At 44.8% G+C, this 17,974-nt stretch overlaps 1 long non-coding RNA gene across 1 annotated transcript in view; it reads right to left on the bottom strand.

Annotated features, from left to right (window-relative positions):
- Positions 1 to 871: 871 nt before the first annotated feature.
- LOC146058778 (uncharacterized) overlaps positions 872 to 17,974 on the bottom strand; it is a 29,506-nt gene continuing 12,403 nt past the window's right edge. The window contains exons 2-3 of the long non-coding RNA XR_014469951.1: positions 2,286 to 2,624; positions 872 to 986 (exon numbers count right to left, since the gene is read on the bottom strand). This is a non-coding gene — a long non-coding RNA (uncharacterized LOC146058778). The remainder of the gene's footprint in view (positions 987 to 2,285; positions 2,625 to 17,974) is intronic.

The following is a 17,974-nucleotide window of genomic DNA, read 5'->3' as shown; positions in this document are numbered from 1 at the left end:
ACTTGTGGTTCTCCAAGTCCCAGCTTGCGGGGGAGGCTTGCTGGGACTCATAGTTCACCAGTAAAAGACAATGGTTTTTATTCTATTTTTTACACCATACCATCAGTTCGATGCCCACCGCCCAGGGGCATCGAGGACAGCACCAGGCTTCAGCCTGGTCAGGTAAGTCCTGGAGGGGGGGACCCCTTTATTGGGGGGTCCCCACTCCCCCAGGGCCCCTGGCCAGGCTGACTGGTCGGTAGGGTTAATGCTTTGGCCGCGGGAACTTATATAATAAGTGTCCCCCGGCTGTGGCATTACCCTGCTGGATGGTTGTGCCTGGGGTTGGTTCTTAAAATACGGGGGACCCCTAGTCATTTTGTCCCCCGTATTTTGGGAACCAGCCCCGGACCTGGAGCCTGGGGCTGGTTGTAAAAAATCAGGGAACCCCTATTTGTCGGGTTTCCTGATTTTTTTAATACCAGCCCCGGCTCCTTCAGCCTGGTGCTGGTTACGGCAGTGGGGGGGGACCCCATGCCGTTTTTTTTTTAACGTGTAAAGGGCTACCCCTTTCCCACTGCCGAAAAAACGGCTCTTACACGTTAAAAACACTGCTTTTTACACGGGTAACAAAAACCGGTATTTGTTACCCGTGTAAAGCAACCTGGAGCTTTCTCACTGCAGCTCTAGCCGTTTAAAAAGGCTAAAAAAACGGCATTTTACCGTGTAAAGCCTGCAGTGGGAAAGGGGCATCACACACATCTATATACAGTATCTACCTTTTGCAAGTGATAAATATTTTAAAATATTTACACATATACTGTAAAATTTCAAAAAAACACAGACAACTTCTAACTGGTATGAACAATTTATATTTAAACAAAACCAATTTTTTTTTTAAAGGAGCAGGTCGGTTAGGTCCTGAAGATGAGCCGCCAGAAGTAGCAGGTGCTCCCTCATGCGGCGGAGGGCCCCACGGATGCCTTCATGAAGTTCCCTCTGGTCATCTGTGGGCATGTTAAAGGGGGGTAAACTTTAATAATACTAATGTTGACATTTTACATTGTGATTCAAAAATTCAATCCAAAGTACCTACAGCATGATAAATCATACATACACAAAATTACATAGGCTTCCGTTTCCCAAATGAAAAGAAATACTATGACGGTGACATACACACAGTGGTTTACACTATACAATATGTTACTTATAACATTGTCAATGTATGTTTCCAAAGCACACCAACACTTGAGCCTCATTCAGACTTGTCATGGCTTACCACTCACCAATGTACTAGAAAGCTACATCCACTATAACTTTTCTCATTTTTGCATAAATATAATCCTTCATGTCACTGCACAATAGTTAACTGCAGTATATATATATATATATATATATATATATATATCACACACATACATACATACATACATACATACATACATACCACATGAAAAGCCTGGGTTTGTCCCTCTAACCCTTACTCTGTAGGAGACCTCACAGTCATAGTGCTCCCTCTGAATCCAAACCTACCCATGACTAAGCTGCTGCTGCTGTTGTCCATGGACTTGAGAAGCATGTAATGAGCTCCACCATTCACAGCTCATCAAAAACCTCTCAGCCTCTGTTCTCTGCTGCAATGTGTCATGGGACTTAGTCAACTCCCAGTAATGCACAGTACACTTGTGCAATCACGGTGGCTTGGCTGGCAATGTTCTGCTCCATTAATCATTGTCACATTGCCAGATAGGTGAAGCTGCAGCACTAACCCACTCCCATGCACAAAAACATTATAATTTAAAGAAAAACCAACAATTTTTGGGACAAAAATACATGCCAACCACAGGGGGCCCCTAGCTAGAGGGAGGCCCAGGGGCACTGATGAATTGTGACTCCATTATAATCCAGCCCTGTCCATACTCCATTTATGCCATAGTTATTCTTGTTTAGAAATAAAAATCAACTATAAACTCTAATCACCTACATGAGGCTACAGATTGTACGCTTGCAGCAGGGCCCTGTAACCCTAAGGTGAGCAAGTCACCCCTTTAATCCAGGACCCAGATTAATTACACAGGTTCTGTGGCAGTTTAAAACCAGGTGAAAGCCAGCCCCAGAACCTGTGTAATTAATATGTGTCCCAGATTAAAGGGATGACTTGGTCACCCTATCTAACCCCCAAGTCTGTCTGTTGTTACCCACTTTGTTTTCTTACTGTTTACTATTGTAAACCACAATTGAATCAGCTGTGCTACATAACAAACTGAACCAAAATAATTAAATAATGATGCATTATGTATACGTACCACTTTCAGCCACCTCCACATCCATTTCTCCCTCCAGGTTTGTGGGTGGTGTATGGTCCGGTGGGGGGACGTTTCCCTCATTGGACCCAGTGTAGCTGGGTGTAGAAGGGAGGGAGAATGAGGAGGTTGGAGAGTGGGTAGGGGGAGGGGAGTGGCTTGGGGTAGAGTCATGGGTAAGGGCAGGGGAGTGGGAGTTGGCCGCCTCCTCATGGGCCACCTCCTCATGGGCCACCTACTCATGGGCCACCTCTTCATGGGCCGCCTCCTCATTGGCCACCTCCTCATGGGCCGCCTCCTCATGATCCGCCTCCTCACGGGCCTGTCTTGCTCGTTCCCGTGCTATGGAAAAAAATAACAAAATGGATAAGTGTCAATTAAGGGTCATTATTGTATGAATCACAATCAAGAATCATATACAATTACATATTATAACCACATGATTGCATGTCAAAGAGGAAGTATCACACATATAGTGTATGCCATTTTAAACTCATTAACAGCCATTTAACCTCATTTACTTAAATTAGTTAATTTAATCATTCAATGTTAAATATGTATTTTTTGCGCAAACACTAACATTGAGCCTTATGCGCTGGAGAAGGTCGGGCTGTCGCCTCAGGAGGTCCGACCATCGCCTCTCCAGCTGCGCGACGATCCTCTGCACCTGGGTGCGGGCGAATATTCTGCGCCGGGCAGCTACATACGCCCGGCGCTTTTCGCTATTAGAGATGAAGGGCCCAGCAGGGCCCAGCCTACTCTCCATGACGGAGACCAGGGTCCTGAGCTCCGCAGGCGAAAATGGAGCTGCTCTTCCATAGGCCGCCATCTTAGCAATGGCGCATTACAAGCAATCATGTCCTGTAATTGGTTGTTAACAGTGTTATTTGGTACAAAATTATCAAGGGCCTATTATGCGCAATAATAGGGGTTGTGGCCAGCACCTAATAATGTGGGTGGCGTGGCCAGTGTTCTGTTTGGGTGGTCTGCACATGGGTGTGTCTGTATTTGTGTAAATACTTTCAACTAATTATATATGCCTGGAAAAGGCAGGGGTCTGGCATAGGAAAAATACAGGGAGACATATTGGCGGGTGCACTCCAAAGGTGCACCCGCAGGGTGCCGATGTCCTAAAATACTTGCGGGGTGTGGCGGCACTCCAGTCATAAAAAAAATACTGAATGCCGAAACTTGGTAGACAACATTTCAGCACCTTTTATGTGGTCACCTAAATTTACCACACCCTTATACAAATCAAGCAACGCAATAGTAACCCCCTTATACTGTATTTGCCTCTTACACATTGTGCCACATGGAATAAGCCAAAATTCACACAGATTGAGCCAAAATTCACACTATGGCACAGGGATTGAGCCAAAATACACACTATACCAGGTATGTCCAAACATTTTCCCTTCAGCTGTTCTGAAACTACACGTCCCAGCATGCCTTGACATAGTTTTAGCATTCCGTAATAGCAAAACTGGCAAGGCATGATGGGACTTGAAGTTTCACAACAGCTGGAGGGCCATAGTTTAGACATGCCTGCACTATACCAAACAGATTGAGCAATAATGTACAATATGCTTCATAAACGGGGCATTGTGCGCCAAAAGTATGCATTAAAAATTTACACCATAATGCCCATTACATGTTAAACCACACACCATAATCTCAATTATGTATTTTGCCAAACAGCATAATGCCTATTAAAATTAATGCTACATAAGTGTTGGTTGCCTACATGTTCACTGCCAGGGGTTCTATGCTCATTGCCAGGGGTTCCATGCTCATTGCCAGGGGTTCCATGCTCATTGCCATGTGGGATTACATGCTCATTGCCAAGGGGGAATATATGCTTGCGGTAACTGGGGGACAGCTGCCGCCAGGCAGAAATGACAGCCGGGCAGAGAGCAGGGGGCTGCCCGGCTGTATTTAGAGCACTGCATGTCCCGGCTATTTGAAATAATACCCCTTTCACACCAGAAAATGCAGGGATTTACCCGGGATTATGGTCCCAGGTTCATGCAGGGACATTCCCGGACTGGCCCCTTTTACACCAGCCTAGTCCCTGCATTTTCTGGTGTGAGAGGGAGAGAAAACCACCCCCGCTCCCCTTTAAACAACCAGCTATATCTTAAGAACCAACTAACCCATTTACATGTAGGCTTCGAATGATTTTGGTCCCATCAAACTGGGCCGTTTGATTCATGAAAAATCTGTGCTCAAACAACATGAACAGCCATGAAATTACATTTCAGAAATGAAAAAAAAAAATGGTTTACCCGCTATATTTCTAGAACCAATGAACCCATATGGACGAGCCTGGTATCAGATTGAAGGCCCAGCGATTTGGGTTCAACTGAGAACCTCGAGCTTCTGTGATGCTGGAGGGGGAACTAGCAGCTGTTGGAACTGGGTGGAGGTCAGAATTAGCGGGTCCCATGTTATCCTAAGGGGAAAACGTTCCAGGTTTGCCTGGCGGTATCTCCGGTTCCCAGGGGGCTACCGATGCGAGGCTGGTCTTGTTGGAAAGCCCTGGTCCTCAGCTACAAAATAGGCCTATTTGGAGAGTGGGCCTGGAGCTGTAGCTCCATCAGGTCCATTGTTAATCCGGCCCTGCACATATTGCATGTATGCCTGTGAAAAGTTGTAGCTGATCATTGCTGGAAAATTTCTGCTTGGAATGGAAGACATTTTTTGTAAAGTATTTTTTCCCGCTGGTATGGGCGTGGCATTTGCGCTGCACAAACACCACGGTGTACACAGCCGTACGGTACGCTGCCGCACAGAACGCAGGGTGGGGGTGATGTACGCTAATTAGATAAATGGGTATATATAGGTGTGCAAGAAGAACTAGATTGTGCTGTAGCTCCATCAGGTCCATTGTTAATCCGGCCCTGCACATATTGCATGTATGCCTGTGAAAAGTTGTAGCTGATCATTGCTGGAAAATTTCTGCTTGGAATGGAAGACATTTTTTGTAAAGTATTTTTTCCCGCTGGTATGGGCGTGGCATTTGCGCTGCACAAACACCACGGTGTACACAGCCGTACGGTACGCTGCCGCACAGAACGCAGGGTGGGGGTGATGTACGCTAATTAGATAAATGGGTATATATAGGTGTGCAAGAAGAACTAGATTGTGCTGCAAACATGTCTGGGTCAGAATCAGACGGAGCTCATGAGCATTAGCTCCTCTTAGCTCAGCTGGACTCCATCACCTCCAATGTGCACCTGAGCACAAATCAGACATTGGGAGGTGAACAGGCTGCAGGGCCATCTTCTGCAGGGCCATCTTCTGCAGGGCCACCTTCGACCTCAGCAGAATCATTGGGGACACAGCAGGTGGCTTCACAAGAGAGTAGCCAGGCCACCACTTCAAATACAGCAACTGGTAGCCGTGGCCGTGGCCGTGGCCATGGGTGTGGCCGGAAGAGGCCAACAGAGGAACCAACCACCAAGAACAAGGCATTCCAACTGGAGGAACTTCAAATTCTGGTACCCCGTGCACAGGAGTTGACACAGGCGAGGTGACACCCACAATGAGATGGAAGATTTGGGAGGACATAACTGTGGAGATTAATGCGGTTGCTCCACAAGTTCGTGAGACAGAGTGTGTAAAGAAAAGGCAAGTTCAAGTGTGTATTATTCGAGTTTAACAATACCAGTAATGTGTTTATAAGAAGGTAGATGGAATTGGTAAATGGCAGGTCACGTTGCTAGGAGCAACAGACATGATTGCCATGTCACTTATTCAATATATATTAGACGGTGACTGTGAATGTATGTTCAAGGTGATTATTTTAAACTTTAACCTAATGTAAGTTATGTTGAATGAAGCAGACTTAAAAATCTGTAGCATAGAACAATGCATGCTAATTCAAACATCAGGTGTGAGATGTAATAATATTTAAATTTTGGTTGCAGGTGGCATGACTTCAAATGCAACCTCAAGAAGAAAATGACCGCACGTTGGGAACACAGCCACACCACTGGGGTTGGCCACAGATTGTATTGCTATTGAGGAGGTCCGGGGGGTGAGCACCATGGACAGTGAGTCCCCAGTGGATGTTTTTGCGGCTGAATAAATAATAATAAATAATAATAAAAAATACACCAATAAAAAAAAAGCTGACAATAAAAAGCACCTAAATAAATTCATAAATAACCGCAGTTACTCTGCTACCCCTCCCCACTGCTCACCACTGGGTATTACCCGGGGTCCACCCTGCATCTCTAATGTATCCATAATGACTATGTGAGATCCTCCACACCCAAGAGACCTTTTTGATTTAAACTACCTACTCTGGATCCTTAAGTGATCTTCCTGCCTGGCACCACTACCTATTGTATCATTCCTTGGAGGGCCATCATGCCTGGTAAAAAAAGCTAAATCTCTGCTCTGGAACCCCTATTAAATTTGCCCTCCATCGCACCCCTGAGACAGCACAGACCATAAAACCTTGCCTGCCTTCTGCCTCTTCAATGGCCTTGCCAGCTACTGCTGAATCCAGCCCTGGACCTCCTGCCAACGCTCTGCTAACAGTCCACACACTCCATCAGATGCTTCAAGCACTCTGTTCAGACCTCTCCACTGATCTGCAATCCTCCATTACTCAAATTAGTGGTGAGGTGTTGGCTATTGGAGATCGTACCAACAATCTGGAGACTAAAATGCAAGAACTATTCTCTTCTCATAATGACCTCCTCTCCTCTCATAACTCCGTCCTAGAAGAGCTTTCCATTGTCAAAAATAAACTGGCGGATCTGGAAGACCGATCATTCCGGAACAATGTTAAAATAAGGAAAGTTCCTGAGTCTGTGCTGATGGCCTGCGTGATTTTGCTCTGTCACTCTTCAAGAAATTGTACCCCTCGGCTGATGATAAGAATCTATTGATTGATCGTATACACTGACTCCCCAAACCCTGCTCTGCTAATAGTATCTCCCCCAAGATACCCTCTTACACCTACACTTCTTCCACATCAAGGAAGACATCCTCAAGGCCTCTCGCCAAGTGGAAGATGCAGACATCTTGGGCAATCTACAAATTTTCCCAGATTTCTCAATCCATACCATAACCAAACAAAGAACCTTCCAGCCTATTACAGCAGTGCTTCGTGCCCAGGATATACCATTCCGATGGGGTTTCCCATTTAAATTACTGGTGCGGAAGGACACCTCTACTTTTGTCATCTCGTCTCCGGAGGCTGGTGTAAAACTTCTCTAGGAATGGGACATCCCTGTATCTGTTGCTTCAACATCCTATCCAACCCGACTAGACACAAGTGGGTTGACTACACTGCATACTCAAGTTGGAACTCTTTTTCTTGTAACAGTGAATGACTCTATTCCCTCGCCCATCCTGGATCAGTTGACTTGACTGTCCTAATGCTCCATATGGATCTCCCACTTCCGTGAACCACTTACAGGTGGTGCCCTATGTTGGCTGGTCCACAAGTATTCTTGTTTGTTGATAGACTTTTACTGATCCAAAAATCTTTATATATCCCCATTTAATATCCTGACTGTTTCTATTATGGTTCTCTTGTTTTGAATGATGATGTCTTGCCTGTATATTTTTCAGGTAGCAATAAGTTTCTTACTGTATTTTATTGTACTGACATGATATGCCTTATTTCTTAATATTGTACAGCTATGTTGATGTGAACTATGCATATCACTGTTCATCGTACAATTGCCTTCTTTTTATTTTTTGCTTTCATTTCTCTGTGATTTAGCATGGTCTCATGGGTTGGAGGCATGTTTTGCCCGCCTCCACCAGTTAACCATGTTGCCGATTCTGTTTTCTTCGGCAACTACTGTGGCCCGATATACTGGGCCTTTTGGGTTCTTTATTCCCTATACTTGTTTTCTTCTCCTTTTTTTGTGCCCCCCCCCCCCCCCAACCATGTTTTATTACAGGCATAATTGAGGTTTCGTTAACCTGCTCCATTTTTCAATTGCCCAATGGTTACGTTGTTTTGCCTTAATGTGAAGGGGCTCAATTTCCCCCAGAAGCGTAGACTAGCCCTCTCTACATTTCACCAATATAGAGCTAATATAGTTGCTCTTCAGGAGACACACTTCTCCTCATCTGCACCCCCTGCTTTTAAAGATCATAGATATCCTGTATGTTATACTGCTAATGGCCCAGCTAAACGCAATTGAGTAGACATCTTGTTTCACAAAAATACCCCATTCACTTTACATTGCAAGGTTGAGGACAAAAGTGGTCGCTTTTTGATTCTTACAGGTCTAATAGATGACACCTTGGTTACTCTTGTTTCACTTTACGCTCCCCAAACTCCCATCAGGTCCCTTTTTTACGTGAAACTTTTGAAAAAATATATAAAGTATGACAAGGACTGCTTATATTGACGGGCGATTTCACTCTAGTCCTTGACCCTAAGACTGATAGGTCACAATCCCAAAATCGTCATACCTCCTCCTGGGATATGGGCCCCTCATTAGCATTTAGGAAGTTGCTTGCAGATTTTGACTTGTGTGATGCCTGGCGAACGTCCCACCTTGAGGAGAGAGACCACTTTATTTTCCTCTGCACACAATCGCTACTCCAGAATTGATTTTGCCCTCCAATACACTAAGAGAATTTAAATCCTCCCTATTACCTGGTCTGACCATGCCCCCTTCCTATGGACTTGGGATACGCAGATACAGCTACCAGTCGCACAGGATTTAGATGCTTCTTAAGTGTTCAATGTCACACAAAATTTGGCCCTCTGCCTGTATTTAGTGGTATTTTTAATAGTTTTAACCAAAATCAGGGGTGTGCTACTGCAGACACTTGAATATGAATCATTTATTCAAGAAAGAAAAGGTGTGTCTATAGTGCGATGCACCTCACGAAGATTAATTGCACTATAAGATGTAACTTTTAATGTTGTTTGTTAAAAATTTAGCGAAAAATATTAAAAGAACACATACAAACATAAACAGACAAGTGAGACAAAAAAATAAAATAAAATTATCCCTTTGGTTATAGAGACCCTGTAAGCCTGCAACAGTTGCTGGATAAATAAAACCATCAGAGACGTTTAAAAACACACATGATACTCCCACACGTGCTGTTTTAACACGCACATTGTCTCACTTGTCTGTTTATGTTTGTATGTGTTCTTTTAATATTTTTAAGTTTTTAACAAACAACATTAAAGTTACATCTTATTGTGCAATTAATCTTCTTGAGGTGCATCGCAATATAGACACACCTTTTCTTTCTTCAATAAAGGACTTAGGATACGGTTTGCCGTTGCCCTTTTACTCGCCCTTGGAGACCCCCTGATTATCAACTATCTGACCCTGAGACTCTGGGTGCCCTCACTGACTCTTTGAGGTTGTATATGCAGACTAACTCCCCAGAGGACAACTCTATCTTCACCTATTGGTGTGCCTTAAAAGCGGTACTTCGTGTCATGTCTATACAGATGGGGGCCCAGCTTAAAGCTTGCTCTTGTAAAACTCAGTCTGATCTAGAGTCCACTCTTCAGTCCTTAGAGTCTCAGAACCAGACCCATCCCACTAGAGTACTGCAGTGTCTTAAGCCCCTTGATATCGCTATACAATCTTCATGAGGACACTATCCCACAACCATCAGCTGCTACTATCTCCTCATTCCTGGACTCTATCCATCTCCCCTCCTTAGATGCGGAAACCTTAGCCTCTTTGAATAGTCCATGGTCTATGAAGGAGATTGAAGTTGTGATTTAACAGTTACCAAAGGGAAAAGCCCCTGCCCCAGATGTCTGTACAAACTCCTTCTACTCAACTTTCGATGAGCTCCTCTCCCTGCTCCTCTTAAAGCTTTATACTGCAGCATCTAGTGAAGGCTCTTTCCCTGCAGAAATGGTCGAGGTGCAAATTGTAAGATTTGGTAAGAAATCTCCAGTTTTTTTAAAGCGGCGATCATTTACACTGCTAAACCAGTTTGATTTTGCAGTGTAAATGATTGCTGCTTTAAAAAAACTGGAGATTTCTTACCAAATATCTCACTTTCTGAATCTCTCATCCTATTAAATCTCACCCTATAGGTCTATAGCCCTCTTAAATACTGATTTAAAGATCTATGCCAAACTAAAAGCCAACTGTATAAATCCCTTACTCCCACAATTAATAAATCCAGATCAGGTTGGTTCTGTCTTGGACTTGAATGAATGGGCATCACACAACAAGTCACAATTCCTCCTGCTCTCTCTCGATGCTGACAAGTCATTTGACCGCCTGCACTGGGACTATTTGCGCTGGGTATTATGCAAGTTCGGTCTCCAGGGGGACATTATAAGATCTATCTTTGCCCTTTACACCGGTCCTTTCCGCAAGAGTTTATAGTAATGGCTTTCTTTCCTCACCCTTTCAAATTTCGAATGGAACTACAAGAAAAGGGAGTGAGTGGTGCGCTATCAACAGCTGCTGGCACTGGGTTGTCAGACCCAAAATTTATGATAGGAAGAAAAAAGGAATGTGCCAGCGCTGGCTGAATAATTATAAAGACCAGACGGTATCTCAAAAATATTACAAATTTAATTATACATATATAAAAACAATTAAGAAAAATAATAAACACATGAAAATAATAATGATGGAATTAAAAATGAGCACAGGATGCTTGATGGATATTGCGGAGCTCCACACTCGTGGAATAAAGGTAAAAGTTAATGATATTACCATCTGTAGACTCAGGTGTGATTGATGGAAACACCAGAAGAAAGGTTATGATGAAGTCCCATTTGAAATACCCTGAAAAGGGGTGCAGAAATGCTTCTCCCTATTTGGCGTCTTCTCCTTATTTTTGCTGGATGATTAGGAACTGGCTTAAGTCCCATAAACGATTTGTAATCCAATATTGAAATTAGGAGATGATGGACGTCTGTGGGAGAGGGGACATCACTTGGAGAGATGGAAGGTGGTGAAATTTAATGCAGCTCAACGCGTTTCCCCGGATGTTTGCTGTCCGGCTTCCTCAGGAGCAAGTGTCGCATCACACAACAAGTCACAATTCCTCCTGCTCTCTCTCGATGCTGACAAGTCATTTGACCGCCTGCACTGGGACTATTTGCGCTGGGTATTATGCAAGTTCGGTCTCCAGGGGGACATTATAAGATCTATCTTTGCCCTTTACACCGGTCCTTTCCGCAAGAGTTTATAGTAATGGCTTTCTTTCCTCACCCTTTCAAATTTCGAATGGAACTAGACAGGGGTGCCCCCTCTCACCGCTTATGTTTGTAATGGCCATTGAACCCCTTGCCCAAATAATCCATTTATCCTCTAATTTATCTGGTTTATTGGTTGGTGATACTTGTCATAAACTGTGTTTGTTTGCTGATGATGTTTTATTGTTTGTAACTGAGCCAGAGACCTCGTTAATTTCGCTTCATAACATACTGGATATCTTTAGTGCTGCCTCATTTTATAAACTGAATACCACTAAGTGTGATGCCCTCCCCCTTAATATCCCTCCTCAGACTCTAAGGTACTTGAAATCACGCTTTCCCTTTAACTGGAAAGAGACCTCCTAGCTCTATTTAGGTATTTCTATTCCCTCCAATATTCAAAATATTCAATATTCATACAGTTAACTATACTCCCTTGTTGACTCAGCTGACTACCTTAGCTGAGTCCTGGATGAACCACAAGGTCTCTTGGTTAGGCCGATTAGCGACATATATAATGATGTTACTTCTGAAATTAATGTATTTATTCTGTGTCATCTCTTATGCCATCCCCAGTAAACTGTTGATCCAGATGAGAATACTTATGCTGACATATGTGTGGAAATGTAAGCCCCCCCCCCCCCCGATTAGCTTATACTCGTATAACCCGCTCCTCCCTTCCTGATTTGAATAGATACCATGAAGCAGCCTTACTTTCCCAATTATGTGATATGTCTCTTCCACCTCACTCTAAGCCTTGGGTTGACCTGGAGCGTACCCTTTTTCATGGTTTTCCACTTGCTGTTCTTCTGTGGTTACCCCAACAACTTCAACCTAATTCCCCTCTGTCCCCTGCTTCTGTTCTTGACACCTTGAGAGTATAGGACCTTAGACACTCTAGCCATTTTGATTGTACCTTCCATGCCTCCCGTAGCCATATTTTGAAGAGATTAACTACAGCTTCATCACGTGGTGCCATATCCTTTTGGTTTGACTTATTGTCCCCTCTGGATTAACTAGTTAAGTCCCCTTCTCAAAAGGGAGAATTGGGAGAATGACCTCCACCGCACCTTTACTCTCAAACAATGGGAAATTATCCATAGGTCTTCTTTTTACCTCTCTAAATGTACCAATCATGCTGAAATGCATGTTAAATTACTCCATAGATTGTACTTTACCCCAGTTAAATTACATAAAATATGGCCTGTGCAGCCACGAAGGCACTATTTTTCATGTGTTTTGGGATTGCCCTATTATACAGTCTTTTTGGCTTAAAGTGTTTACCTTCATCTCTGAAGTCCTAGGTCTCACACTATCTCCGGACCCCTCTGTGGCTAAATTACATTGGTATCCTAGCTCAGTACCACAGTCTGCTCGTTATGTTTTAGGCCATATTCTACTAGAGCCGCTATTGCCAAACACTGGAAATCTCCTTTCATACTCCCATTTGACAAAGTGGTCTCCAAAACTCAATTTAAGTTTGAAATGGAGACCAAAGGTGTCTCTTACTCCACAGTACTCTCTTATCCTGTTATGAAATGGTTCCCATGGCAGGTCTATGTTACAGAGGGAAAGGGAGCTCCATCAGCACATACCATGTCATAGTCTCAGCCTTCTCCTTTTGATTTAAACGAGTCGCCTTCAATGGCCTCTGATGTCTAACATATTCAATGTACTTTGCTTATTTTACAGTACCTCCTTTGTCTTTTTCTTTGTTATTACTTTAAATCATCAATACCTCTGTACGCCCTGCTCCCTCAATCCCCACTCCCCTTTCCCTTTTGTTATCCCCTATTTTTTTTAACCCCTTGTTATTACTATGAAAATTTGAAATAAAGATTTAATGTTGAAAAAAAAAGAAAAAGAAAACTTCTATTCAGAGTGAGTCGGGTATTCCCATCTTTACTAATCACACAGATTAACTTTTGTTTTATATAAATGCATCTCTAATCATATATTAATTTTCATTTATATGCACAACTTTTGAGAAACATTCACCATTTGAACGCTGATTGTCCACGGAACACTTTATTGAAAAGAAAAGGACACTGCACACACATCATAAGGACTGTAATCTTTTTTTTTTTTTTTATTGATGTATATTGTGTATTGCGCCCAATGAGAGGTCTCCTCTAATTCCTCCTTTCCAAAGTTTAATCTAGGGTGCTGGTGACACCCAGGTGGAACCCTCTCTAAGGCTTTGAATAGAAGTCAGTCCAAACAGTCTTAAGCGCTCCAATCACTTGCAGCTGCTGAACCCTAATAGGAAAGTTCAATCCTATTTTACTTTCAAAAGACAGTCTAGATGGTGTATCTCAGGGTTATCTGCAGGGCTTGACCTTGAAAAAGACCTATCCTAGGTAGAAACGCATTGGTGAAGCAGATGGAGAATGGAGCCTGTAAGAAGAAGCCACCGCACACAGGGGAGAAGTGCCGGAGCCGACAAACGTGTTTGACAAAATCTTAAAACCCCACTGAATTCCCCCGCAGCATCACGGCTATATAACATCTGTGGCTGTGACCCCACCATACTGCAGGCGCAAGCAGAGAATCGGCTGGGAGGGTGATACGGATATAGAACATCTGAAAACGCCATACACCTGATTAGGAGGCATCAGTGTTTTCTCCTAACTCAGTCCCAAAACACACAGGGAAAATCTGATGGATAGTTGCAGTGGCAGTGGAGCATCCAGAAGATAAGTGCTAGTGTGAAGGCGGATATAACATCTGAGGAATAAGGAGGATAAAATCACGTCCCCAGGAGGTTCGGTGAGCTTAAAAAAGATATTTTTCTTGCTAAAAGGAACTGTTTTTATGTGTGTATTTAATAATATTATTTTTATTTTGATCTGTCGGTTGGTGAAGAAATAAACTTTCAATTTTTTTTTAAAAGGATATTGTGGGGGCGTGGCCTAGCTGCTGAACCGAGCAGCAGCATTTTCCCTGCACTCCTGCCCATTCTCCGTTTTTGGGGCATTTACCCACTTATTCTGCTACCCCCCAGCCTCCCCACCGCCTGTACCTGCTGGACGCTGGCCTGGGGCACCGGTGGATGTGCGCTGCGGAGCCGGGAGACGTGGGGAAACGTCTTTGCGGGTTGCGGCCTTTCCCACCTCCGAAGCCGGGACCTCAATTAGTACAGCCAGCCGGGTTTCGAGCTCCGTGACGCGGACGGAGGAAACGGGGGCGCCTGGAGCCGCGATTTTTACATCTGCTACCTCCTCTCCCCTATCCCAGCCTCCGCTGATGCTCAGGACCTGATCTGGGGGTGCCAGCTGTCCCTGGAGAGAGGGGTAAGTGCCTGCAGGCTCTGCCAGCTCCGGCTGCTAGTTACAGCGGCGGCCATCTTGGATGTGACCCCCCCTCCTCTCCTGCTGCTGCGTTCGCCCTCCTGCACCTGGGTTTTCACTAGCCTCTGTTGGGGTGCCCCAGGAGCCCCCTGGAGAGATTGCCCCTCTGTGCCCTGGGGGATCAGTGGGACCCAGGGCCCCCATACTATCTATACTCCTCCATACATCTAATCTGAGGCCTGTGTTCCTGGGCGACCCCTGGGCTGCCCCATTGCAAGCTGGACAATATCAACAGCCTCTCTCCCCCACTGGTATAAGCTGACACCCTGCTTAGCAGGTCTGGCAGGGGTCAGCCTCTCACTGCCTGCCCAGAGCCCTGTGCCGCGCAACAACCTGTGACATCCAGACCTGGCTGTCTGTTGCCCCACCTGTATACCATCCCCCTGTTACCTCTGTGGCCCAGCAGAGCTCTTTTGGACCTGACTCAGAGCTTCACTCTCCGGGAAGCCCCAATCAGCTCCTTATTCTCACTAGAAGCTGTGATAGCCCCCCCTGTTAGCTCCTTCTACAACAGTGGGCTACTTTTCGCAAATCCTCCTGCTGCTCCAGAAGACATCTTCACCTCTACCCAAGATCTGTTGGCGTAATCCATTATGATGTGACACTACGCCCTGCAATGTCACCGCCCATGTGACCCGTAATCTCATGCTCATTTCATTAACAGGCACCATTCCATTATACTAGTGTGTGAAGCCCTGTCTGTCACTATTTTCATACTCCTCTGAAAACCTCTATCATGTCCCCTAAGAAATCTAAAGAGGTCTCTACCCCTCGGGTCTCTTTTCCTGCTAGGAGGGCCACGCAGGCCCTGGGAACATCTCCGGGTACCTCTGTGGCAGCGCCAGCATCTGACACCCCTGCACACAGCTCTGGCCTGTCATTCTCAATGGCAGGCGCAGATTGTGCCCCAGACACCCCACTAACAGCTGGGCTACTCTGTCAGATACTGTCCACCTTCAAATCTGACCTGACCAGAGACTTAACAACTGCGATTCGGGAAGTCAAGACCGATCTAATTGCTGTTGGGGACCGAACAGATCACCTTGAGAGGAAAATGGAGGAGCTGGTGGCCTCTCATAATGACCTCCTCACCTCCTATGACCAACAACAGGCTGAAATTGAAGCAGTTAAAAACAAGATGGCAGATCTCGAGGACAGATCTAGGAGGAACAACATAAAAATCAGGGGGATTCCGGACTCTGTATCCAACCCTGAACTGGAAGGCTATGTCACCACGCTGTTCCGCAAACTGCTGCCTTCCGTAGAAGAAAGAGACCTCTTGATCGACCGGGTCCACCGGCTCCCAAGACCTCGCTCAGTCTCGTCTGATCTCCCTAGAGACACTCTCCTCCGTGTACACTTCTTCACCACCAAGGAGCGCATACTGAGGGCTGCAAGATCGGCCGGGGAGAAGGGTACATTGGGAGGCCTACAGATTTTTCCAGACCTATCTGCAATGACGTTAGCCAAAAGAAGAGCGTTGACCCCGATTACCACTGCACTACGAGCCAACGAAATCCCCTACCGTTGGGGTTTCCCTGTGAAGCTTCTGATTACCCATGAAGACTCCACACACACCATCTCGTCCCTTGAAGCAGGACTCAAGCTCCTTTCAGAATGGGACATCACGGTGAAACACCCATCCATGCCTAAACGGAGTTCAGCTCCGCGTGCGGAATGGGGGAACACTTGAGAGACCAATCCACTACCCCTTCGGGGTATGTAAGCCATATGTCCTTTATCTGGACAATCCCTGTCTCCTCACATCCTGGAGTCTGACTTCTTGGCTAAGTATAACAGCCGTTTGATTATTAGGCTTATTGTTTGTTTAGGTATAACATGCCTTTTGCTACTATCCTGATGATAAAACTGTTTTGCGCTAGCTCGCAGCTAAATGACAGGTTACGTTAATGTTCATACAGTATTTTTCAAGTTATGCACTGGTTTATAGATGGGTTGTTTATTGGACAATTTTCTTATTGGGCCTACAAGGGTGGTGGCACTAGGCCACCAATAGAGCCCCCACCTTCTCCCGTACTACTGCATTTGTCTCCCCTTACCTCCCTGCAGTAGTCATGTCGGTCCGATATAATGGACCGTTTTGGTTTAATATTTTCCCTTTCCTTTTCAATTTGTTCCCTACTCTCCCCCTAAGTTACAGCCCTCCCCCTCACACTAGACTCTGTCTTGTACCTCAAAAATATGTACACCTTACATACCATATAAACATTACGCTATTGGTTGACATTTTCACCCATCATTTTGCCCATGCGATCCTATGACGACTAAGATCCTTTCCTTGAATGTGAATGAAGGGACTGAACTCCCCCAACAAACGCAGACTTGCCCTCACTTTCTTCCATAAGCAGAGGGGAGACGTGATCGCTCTACAGGAGACTCACTTTTCCTCCGTAAACCCCCCTATATTTAGAGATAACAGATATCCTCTGGGATTTTATGCTAGTGGTCAGGTTAAACGTAATGGTGTTGCCATTCTTTTCAGCAATAAAGTGACATTTGTCCAGCACTCCCTTACTGCGGACAAAAATGGGCGCTATCTAATCCTGACTGGACTGCTAGATGACAAATTGGTTACCCTGGTCTCAGTATATGCTCCTAATTCTAACCAGATCCCCTTCTTACGTAAATTATTTCTTCTAATCCGCAAAGTAGCCAAAGGGTCACTACTAATAATGGGAGATTTCAACTTGGTATTAAACCCACATCTAGATAAATCTAACAAACCTCTCACGACTAGGCTCCCTCCCCCCCCGGACCTTCCTTAGCATTCCGCAACATGCTAACTGAATTCGACCTATATGACATCTGGAGAACTCATAACCCATCGGGCCGCGAATATACATTTTTTTCAAACGTCCACAATTCATACTCTAGAATTGACATGCTTTTATGTGACAAATGGACCCTACAACACTCCAAAGACATAGACATCCTCCCCATCACCTGGTCTGACCACGCCCCGATACTGTGGAAATGGTCTTTAAATAACTTCAATATCCCTCCCAGACCTTGGCGCTTAGCTCCTCATCTTCTAACTGACCCGCTGCCTAATAAAATTATTTTGGACAGTATATCCTCGTACTTCGCTAACAATACCCCGCAAGACACGTCTACATTCACACATTGGTGTGCATTCAAGGCGGTTACTA

This window comes from Crinia signifera, chromosome 2 (assembly GCF_055691185.1).
Source record: "Crinia signifera chromosome 2, ASM5569118v1, whole genome shotgun sequence".
Classification (NCBI taxonomy): Eukaryota; Metazoa; Chordata; class Amphibia; order Anura; family Myobatrachidae; genus Crinia; species Crinia signifera.
Note: the sequence above shows the minus strand (reverse complement) of the source record. Positions and strands in the feature narration are given on the sequence as shown.